We start from the raw sequence: 9026 nt of genomic DNA, 5'->3' as shown, positions 1-9026 counted from the left end.
CTCGGCCATCTGCCTGGGCAGCTTACTTGTACCCTCTGCCCTACTTGTGCCCCATCCGAGATGTGCCATCTGACTTTGGATTGTTGTCACGCCCACCTGACCTCATGACATGGTAGGTCTGACAGATCCCAGCTTGTGAGGGGCTGTTTGGGCTGCAGGGTCACTTCATGTTCCATGGTCAGGTGCACCGTCTCTGCCAGGGCCCACCCCAGGAGGACTTTCTCAAATGGTGATAATTCTGTGCTGTAGAGTGAACAGCCTTTCTCCAGAACTCTAGGGATCTGGGTTGTGATATTCCCATCAGGGCTTGCCATAAAAACGTGGCACCTTTTCCCTCTAACACTATAGGTTCTCCCAGGTTCTATGGCCCAAGAGGCAGAACTGCTTGCAGGACAGCCTGGCTCTTCTGCAGAGCTCTTTTCTGCCCGGGACCTGCTCAGAGATGGCAGCCTTCCACATCACTCAGAAAATAGGTTGGATCAAAATTTCCAAGTATCAGGACTTCCCTGGTGGTGCAGTGGTTAAGAATCCACCTGCCGATGCAGGGGATGAGGGTTCGATCCCTGGTCTGGGAAGATCCCACATGCTGTGGAACTACTAGGCCTGTGTGCCACAACTACTGAGCCCACGCGCCTAGAGCCTGTGGTCTGCAACAAGAGAAGCCATGGCAATGAGAAGCCCGCGCACTGCAACGAAGACCCAATGCAGACAAAAATAAATAAAATTAAAAAAATAAAATTCCCAAGTATCAGGTACGCCAACCCCAGCCTGCAGAGGTCTACCAGCACGCTGGGCTTCCTTCTGGACGGTGGGAGGTACAAGATGCAATCAGATGTCCTTTACTTTGGAGAGGTTATCCCAGCATGCTCCAGACCACGGAACCCCCCAAACTATTGATGTGATGAGCCCCTGAAACTTAGAAGTGTTAACTAACCATCTTCTAGAGTGCTTGAATTCTTGTACGGTTTATCTACTACCCTCTGGAACCATGTCTTGTTCTTCGAGTCCTCGTCACACTATTTCACCAACAGAATGGAACAATGTGCTGTTTTGCAGAATGTCCAGGTAGTCCACTCCCTTCTGACTGTAGTAGGACAGAGGGCAGGAGAGTTAACATAGGCTGAGCTGGACAGTAAATGTGTACTGTTGTCTGCCCCACATAAAAGTGAACAGTTTCTGGTCCTTTTTCCTGTTAGGATGTAAAGAATGTATAAGCCAGATCAATGGTTGGATACCATGAACTTGGAGCTATGTTAACGTTTAGCAAGGCTACCACATCCAACACAGCAACTGCAGTTGGGGCTACTATGGGCTTGGGTTTGCAGTAGTTCAGTGTCAGCCTCCAGGAACCACCTGGTTTTTGCCTGGGTCAGAGTCATGAATTAAAAGGGGGGACAGATGGTGACCACTACCCCTGAATCCTTTGGCTCTTACATAGAGATCTCTGAAGAAAGTATTCTTAGACCCATTCGGCAGATGAGGAAACTGAAGCTTAAAGAGTTAAAAAAAAAATAGTTTACTTATTATAAAACTTCCTGCTTTGTCAAACCAAAGCATTTGCACTTAACCACTAAGCTACCCAATCAACAGCTGTAAATAGAGTTCATTTAGGAAAGTGAAAAACAAGATCTCACTGAATTGCTACATGTCCAAACACATCCATCATGTTTTTGTTAGTTTTCCTAACAAGTCTAATTTTGGAATCAGAGGGGGCAAATTCTACCTAATTTCTTAAGAGTAGAAAATCAAACTCAGTTGAGAAAGTTTTGTTAGCTTTTATTCCTGGCAGCTTTTGGATGAGCTATATTTCCTAAGCTGTATGCCAGGATGTTTCCTCATTTGATTTTTCCAGGACATGATGGAAAGAAAAAAAAAAGAAAAAGAAAAAGAGTTGCCACCCCAAATTAAAATATTCCCTTCCATGAGGAACAATGAAGCATGAGTCTGCCTAGAGCCGACAGTGACTCTTTTGTGCAAATGATGAAGCAGCCCCAAGGTACGACTACCCTCTGTGTCTTCATAGGCGAGTCACCTCGTGGGTCTCAGTTTCCTCATCTATACAATGGGAATAGTAATAGTCTCTATCTCATAGGATTGCTGTGTCTTGTTCATCTTTCAGTCCCTAAAATACCTGGCACAAAATAGAATTCAATGAATATATGCTGGGTTTTCCTGGTGGCGCAGTGGTTGGGAGTCCGCCTGCCGATGCAGGGGACACGGGTTCATGCCCCAGTCCGGGAAGATCCCACATGCCGCGGAGCGGCTGGAGCCGTGAGCCATGGCCGCTGAGCCCGCGTGTCCGGAGGCTGTGCTCCGCAACGGGAGAGGCCACAACAGTGAGAGGCCCGGGTACCACAAAAAAAAAAAAAAAAAAAAAAAAGTCATTTAAAAAATGGAGGCACTAGAGTTAATTATGATTGTTCTCTTGGCCACCTAACTCTTCCCCTGTGTTTTCAATTTTTTGCCATCATAAATAATGCTGCCACCAATATTTGCATATACACTTTTCCCAAATTTCAAATTATGTTATTCAGATAGGTTCTCAGAAGGGGGGCTGCTGGATCGAAGGGCAGAAACATTTTTATGGCTCCTGCTAGGTGTTGCCAGGCTGCTCTTCCAAAGAGTGGCCACTGGTTTCCACTGCAACTAACTATTAGAAAGACTGCCAGTTTCCAAACAGCCTCCCCAGGGTGAGGGATTATGATTTAAAATAGTTTTGCTAATTTAATGGAGAAAATAAGTTACCTTCCTGCTGTTTTAATTTTAATTACATTATTAGAGACAATTAACAGCCTCTCCCCTTGAAAAATAAACTAGTAAATATTTATTCTTTTGTAAACTGGGTTGGGAGGAAAGTTCTGGACTTCTCACCATTTAACTTCTTTGGGCTCCAGTTTCTTCATCTACAAAATGGAGTGATACCAGAGTGACTGTGAAATCAAGTGAGACAAAGTATGGGAAAGCTCTTATTAACAATGCATTCTGTGTGTAGGTGTTACTATCACCCACCCCCACTTAGCTTCAAATGTACCTATCTACTAATTTATTTTAAAACGTTCTGAAAACAACAACAACCACCAACAACTTTCTGTTTTGTAAACAATCCAGAAAACCTCCAATCACAACCCAAATCTTGAAAAGCCGTCTTTTTTTGTGATGTGGTACCTTCGAAGGCTGTGGGCAAAGCCGCTTTTTATTTTTTCAGTTTGGTATTTTGTTCTTTTTTCTTTCCTTTTCTTTCTTTTCTTTTCTTCCCTCCCCTCCCCTCCCCTTCCCTCCCCTTCCCTCCCCTTCCCTTTTCTTTTCTTTTCTTAGAAACACTACGACCGTGTTTGGAGTTTTCTGGAGAAGGTCCCTCAGTCCAGGCCCTCGGATATCACTACCTGACTCTAGCAGGCAAAGAGCTCCGCGATGCGAGGGCGCAGCCTCCCGGGCTCTGCCGACCCTCCCTTGCCTTGGAAGAAGAGCACTTCTCATCAGGAAAGGTCAAGGACGCTCTCAGAACCAACAGAGACGCTTCATGTGCCAGAAGCGGACCTCGGGCCCACCTGGCAGGTACAGGAGCCAGAACACACTTGCTGACCCACTCTCAAGAATCGACCTGCTCAATGTCTTTCTCCGTTGCCAGGAAACCTCGCTTTCCCGCGGCTCACCAGTTAGAGCTCCCTCTTGCGTCCATGCCCTGTAATAGCACTTTCAGTTGAGCGAAGAACAAAGATTTTTTGTTTTTAATACTTGATTTCAGTCATTTTTATTGTGCAATATAATATGCAGAAAAGTATCCAAGACATACTCACATCTTGAAAAATAGTTATTAAGTAAACCCCGGGTGGCCACCACCTAGGTAAAGAAACAGCATTGCCAGCACCTGGGACACATTCAAACACCCTTCCCCCACCACACTACTCTCTCTACAGATAAACCTCTCCCAATGCTTCGGGAATCCCTTTTTCGCTTTCCTTCATGGTTTGATTACCTGTACATGTGCCCTAAACAATATAGCTCTGGGTTTGTCTGCGGACTTTATATAAATAAAACCGCATGGTTTTACTCAATATTATAAGTTCCATCTGTGTTGCTGTGTACAGGTGGAGTGCATTCATTCTCATTGCTGGGTAACTTTCCAGTACGTGACTGTGCTACAGTTTATTCTCCTGTTGATGGACGTTGGGCTGTTTCTAGTTTGGGAGTATTTTGAACAGTGCTGCTGTCTCAGAGTGAAATTGCCCAGCAACAGAATGTGTATCTCTGACTTTACTAGATAATGCCAAACGATTTTCTGAAGTGATTGAACAAATAAATGTTCCCACCTGGCATCGGATGTTCGTTCCCAGTGCTCCATGGGGCTACAGTTGATTATTGGCAGACACGAGAATTTTTCCAATCTGGTGAACGTGTAGTGGTATCTCATTGTCATTTTAATTTGTATTTCCTGGTAATTAATCAGATCAAGCACATTTCCCTATGTTTACTGCCCAGTTGGATTTCCTCTTATTTGGAGTGTCATTAAATTTTGTATCCATTTTCTTTTGGGTTGTTTGTGTTTGTAGCAGAAATCTGTAGTTCCTGCACTTTGCCAGTCTCTCTCTGCCTCTCTCTGCCTGGCCTCTCCCAATGGCCAGCTTGGGCTTTCTCACTGCAGGAGGGCTTAGGACAGTCAGATTTCTTACACGGAGCCTGAATTCCACTAGGAAAAGCAGAAGCTGCCAGGCCTCTTAAAGGTTTGGCCTGGGTTAGTCGCATGTCACTTCTGCTCCATTCCATTGGTCAAGGTAAGTCACAATTCCATCTGAGAGTCAGGGGTTGAGGAAACAGACGCCCCCCCGGCCCCGCCCCACCCCCCAATGGCGGAAGCAGCACATGTGCAAAAGGAGGGGAGAGATGGTTGGGGTCCATGTGGGGAGACTCGTCACCTTGTGACCGGGTTCTGTTGAGTGCTGAGCCTGGATTAGTTGGTTTACAACCTCTGTGGCTGTGTCAGAGAGACCCAGAAAGGGAAAAAGTAAGAAAAGATGCTGGGGGACAACCAGTGCCCCTGCCACATGCCCAGCCCTGAATCAGTGACTAGGATGTGACGACTGGCTAAAGCCCCTCAGTACCCACCGCCAGAGCAAGTGTGCGGTTGACCCTCCCAGAATCCATTAGATGCAGGTTTCTGCGGGGGGTTTTTTGGTGGTAAAAACACATAACATAAAATTTACCATTTAACCATTTTTACGTATATAATTCAGTGGCATTTCTAAATTCACAGTGTCTTATAATCATCACCACTATCCATTTCCAGAACTTTCTCATCACTCTAAACAAACTCTGTACCCATCATGCAAAAACCGCCTCTCTCACCCTCCCCATCTCTGGTAACTTCCGTGATACTTTTTGTCTCTGTGAATTTGCCTATTCCAGTATCTCATATAAGTGGATCTCATATCTCATACAATATTTGTCCTTTTATGACTGGTTTATTTCACTTGACATAGTGTCCTTAAGGCCCATCCATGTTGTAGCAGGTGTCAGAATTTCATTCCTTTTTATGGCTGAACAATATTCCATTGTGTGTGTAGAGCACATTTTGTTTATCCATTCACTCATCCGTTGATGGACACCTGAGTTGCTTCCCCATTTTAGCCGCTGTGAATAATGTGCTGTGAACATGGGTGTGTAAATACCTGTTTGAGTCCCTGTTTTCAATTCTTTTGAGTATATATCTAGGAGTGGGATTGCTGGGTTCTATGTTTAACTTTTCGAGAAACTGATAAACTGTTTTCCACAGTGGTTGCACCATTTTTTTTTATATTCCCACCAGCAGGGCACAAGTGTTTCAATTTCTCCACAGCCTCACCAAGACTTGTTATTTTCCCTTTTTTTTTTTTTTTTTAACGTAATAGCCATTATAATGGGTGTGAAGTGGTATCTCATTGTTTGTTTTGATTTTCGTTTCCCTAATGACAAATGATACTGAGCAAAGCAGATTGCCCTCCCTAACGTGAGTAGGCCTCATCCAATCCGCTGAAAACCTGCCTTCTTGTGCTTACTGGCTATTTTAAAAACATCTTCTTTGGAGAAATGTCCATTCAATTCCGTTGCTTTTTTTTCTCTCATTTTTGAATTGGGTGGTTTATTTTGTTGTTGAGTTGTAGGAGTTTTATATATATATATATATATATATATATATATAGTCTGGATGTTAAACCCTTATCAGATGACTTGCAATAACTTTCTGTCCTACGGGGGTTGTCTTTTCACTCTTGATAGTCTCCTCTGATGCACAAAAGAGGTTTAGTCTTCAAAGGAAAATTGCAGTGGCAGAAAAAACACCGGGCAAATACCAAATACTGGCTACAACCAAGTGACCCCAACTGGAGCTCCGGATCATCCTGGACTCCTTTTTTCCCTTCACTTCATTCATTCATTCACTTGCTTAATCACTCATTCATTTATTTATCGAACAAACTCAGAGCCTAGTTGAGAAGACCAATATGGACATAGAGGACTACCGTGCTGCATGTTGAGAACGCCAGCCATGGGGAAAGGCCGGGGGGCTGCGGTGGGAGCACACTTCCAGCCATACAGTGGATTAGACCTTCATGTCTCCAAATTTACCCTTCTGCTCTGCTCCTATCGCCCCTCTAGTCTCATTCCATTAGTCTGGGCCCTCTGAGAAGCTAGCACAGGATGAGGTGAAATATGGAAGGATGTCCTTAGGGAAAACACCTATGGGAGAGAAAAAGGGAGGGAGGGGAAGGCTGGGATGACGCAAATCTAGCCCCAGGGGAAGAAGACAGGGAAGGAGGGTCAGGTGGAAGGGTTTTGTCTGCTGGATATGCTAAGGAGAGTTCGGCCGGCGTCAGGGAGTCCTCAAGCTGAAGTCAACTGTCAGGGGAGTCCTGTGTCTCCCAGGAAAGGGCCTGCTTAGTATGTCTCCTGAGTCAACGGCGAAGAGCATCCCACAGGAAGCATGGCCTCGGGGCACACAGAGAGCACAGCAGCCCTTGGTCCATTATCTTCCCCGTAGTTGGAGGTCATGCTCATTCGCATGGCCCCCACAGGGCCACCAGAGTGATCTTTCTAAAATGCAATCTCACCATGCCACTCCTCTGCTCAAACACCTTCCATCGCTCCCCACTGTCCTCAGGCTAAAGCCCAGCTCCTTACCCCAGCTCTCAAGGTTCTTCAGGGGGAAGCAGGCCATTTGCCCTGTGTGGTGTCTTGCCCACTAATCCTCACTCCTACCCAGCCATGCTGGACTGATACCTGTTGCCCCCCAGACATGCTGTCCTTTCACTCCTCCATGCCTTTGCCCACCTTGGGCCCTCTGCCCACAAAGCCCTTCCCTACATCTTCCTCGCAAAGCCTAGCCTCCACGTCAAGTACCTTCCCCAGCTTCCCAGGCTCAGTCAGCAGCATCCCCTGGCTCCATCTCTGGTCCTGCCTGGGTCCTCTGGAGTAGACGGAGGATTCCTGGGGCCATGTCAGGAGAAGGAGACAACTGCCACAGCACTGCTGGGCTTCCCTCTTTTCCTCCCAGTGCAAGCTGGCTTGGATGGCCTCGAAATACCCTCATACCCGTGTCCTCCTCTGCTGTGGTCACAGCAGAAACCCAGTGCCCAGTGTCCAGGGCAACCAGAGATAGAAGCCCAGCCCATCCAAGCCCTGCTCCACCGCCCCACTTTGCAACCCTGCCTTCCTGGACTCAGGATTCAATGCTTTATTTTTAGACCACTTGTTGGACTGGGGCTCCAGGAATCTGCCTGACGCCTGGGGTGTAACCAGACCCCACTGGTACTGGCCTTGAGCTGTAGCTCGGCAGAGAAGCAGTGAGGGGTTCCAAGGGCAGTGCTGGGGGCTGGGGCCCCAGGGAGGCAGCACACTAGGGCAGGCAGACCCTCCACTGAGATCTGGAGGTGGGGGTCTTTCTCTCCCAGCGCATGAGGGGCCCCTAAACCTGACCCACCTGAGCCCCTCCTTTGACACCTGGGCCCAGAAAGCCCAAGGATACCAGCAGCAGTTCGAACTCACATCTTCACAGGCAGTCACCCTTAGGTCAGGTATCGGCTCCCTCGGCCCCCTCTCTTCCCCGCTCCACACTGTTCTACACCGGGCTGAGTTTGCCTGCCTGCCCCTGAGGGCCTTAATATGTGCCTCTGCCCAAATCAAGTACCTCTACTCTGTGCCAGAGATGCAATCATCTCACATAACCCTCACCACACACTGTGAGGTGGGCGCTGCTGGGATCCCCATTGTACAGATGAGGAAACTGAGGCTGGGACAGGGAAAGCTAACCACACTGCCCTCAAGTCAGCAAGTTCGTTTCTATTGTGAAACCTTGCATGCTGTTTGTTCATTTGATAAATATCTTATCTGTGCACTCCAGGCTCCCTTTTGAGGAAAGTAAGTTATACACAAGTGCTTGAAATCCAAACCTCAGAAACTAACTTTCCGTGTCTTAGTTTTCCTGTCTGTACAATGGGGATCGTGGACAGGTGCTACCTCTCAGGGTGGTGATGAGGATGAAACGACACGGTGTATGCAGAGTGCTTGGCTCCACATCCAGCACAGAACAAGTACTGAACAAATGTTAGCTGCGGATATTATCTTCTAAGTATAGACGGATTATTCCGTAAAGCGTGAAATACCCAGTGGCTGGAAATGATGCTTAGGGAGAGTATGTAGGAACGGAAAAATGCTTATTATATATGAAAGAGAAAAGGGCCCAAAATAAAAATAAATGCCCTCATGCACTAAAAAGACTCACAGGAAACACACCAAAATACCATCTGTGGTGGATTTTGGTTCTGGGATTTGGGGCAATTTTTTTTCTAACAAAATGTAAAAAGAGGTAATACATCACTAAGAAGAAGCACAGTTCTCTTCACACTGATACTCAGGTGCAGTGCAATCCCAGCAGAGCTCCCAGCGGCTTCCCTGCAGAAGTGGACAAGCTGATCCCAAAACTTGTGTGGAAATGCAAGGGACCCAGAACAGCCAAAACAATCTTGAAAACGAGGGACAAAGTTGGAAGGCTGGGC

This window comes from Phocoena sinus, chromosome 11 (assembly GCF_008692025.1).
Source record: "Phocoena sinus isolate mPhoSin1 chromosome 11, mPhoSin1.pri, whole genome shotgun sequence".
Taxonomy (NCBI): Eukaryota; Metazoa; Chordata; class Mammalia; order Artiodactyla; family Phocoenidae; genus Phocoena; species Phocoena sinus.
Note: the sequence above shows the minus strand (reverse complement) of the source record.